Below are 1,315 nucleotides of genomic sequence, written 5' to 3'. Positions count from 1 at the left end.
TCACTAATGAAACCACTAAATAAAGACATAAATATAAAAATCTTAAGATTTTTAAAATACATGACTTTGCTAAAATTTATTTGAAAATTTCAACAATTACAACCGCCAGGGGAGAGAGAGTACATGGGAGGGATGTTGGTTTTGCATAAGGGGCAGGGCTATGGAAATTAGGTCTGTTTGGGAATGTGTAGTTACATGTTCTGGCTGTTTGTGAATTATCGTTGTTGAGTATGGAGTGTTGAGGTATTGATTTTGTGTAATGCTTTATGTTGAAAATTGAGGTGGATTTTGTTTATGAGAAACAGGATAAACTGGGATGGGAGGAAGGTTTGGTTTTGCATAAGGGGCGGGAGTATGATAATTGGAGGACTTTGCGAGAGTAAAATGGTTTGATTATTTGATTTTGTATTGTGGTTGTTATCTATGTTTTTGGTTGGTATTATGTTTATATGGTTGTTTTTGTTGGTTGGTTGTTATTATGGTTATTAATAATACGATCTATAGTTGAAATCTGAGCCTAAATAAAAAGAAAAAGCAAGTGATTAGGTTTATGAGCAATCTAATTACTTATTCGTTTAAAACGCTATATAAAATAAAGTTTATTATTAATTTGCTGGACAGAGCGGTGAACATTATTATGCATAAGACAAAGATAACGAGCCTGATCAGTTTAGAAATCTGTGTACGCTGTAAGGTTTTTACTTCTTAAACTTTTAAAATACACGTTTTGAATAGAAAGAAATCCTCTTCCTGGTACAGTATGTATAGCAAACCAGCACTTCTTTTTTCTCCAATCAGAGGGGTGCCAGATGGTGTCAGCCAATCACCATTCTGAAGCCCTACCATAATCTCTGGTATGGGGAGACCCAAGAATTGTGTCCCATAGTTTAGACAGATGATAGATACTTTTATTGATCCCGTGAGGGAAATAAAGTAAATCATTTTCATTTTAGGAAATTATTAAACGCTCGGTTAAAAGCAAAGGAGATTGTCTGTTATAGTGGACATAAAAACAAGAGTTCGCTGGCATTATATCCTGGAAGACACAGATCGGCGCCAGACCGGTAAATGCTTGATGAACTAGGGATTGGACAGTTTCCAAGTGCTTGTACAATCGATGGAAATGTTCAAATAAATGTGCAAAAGAAATAAACAAAATAATCATTTATTTCTTTATCATATTGGGTAGCTAATGTCCTCTCTTTGCTAGTTAGTGGCTGTGTTTCTGCGTTGGGTAGCAACGGGTGACTGTTCTCAGGCGGAAGATGTAAACAGCTTAATGTTCGTGTTAAATAATTTTTTTTAATTAAAATTC

Source organism: Lepisosteus oculatus, chromosome 14 (assembly GCF_040954835.1).
Source record: "Lepisosteus oculatus isolate fLepOcu1 chromosome 14, fLepOcu1.hap2, whole genome shotgun sequence".
Taxonomy (NCBI): domain Eukaryota; kingdom Metazoa; phylum Chordata; class Actinopteri; order Semionotiformes; family Lepisosteidae; genus Lepisosteus; species Lepisosteus oculatus.
The sequence above is the reverse complement of the archived record's forward strand: the minus strand, read 5'-3'. Positions refer to the sequence as shown.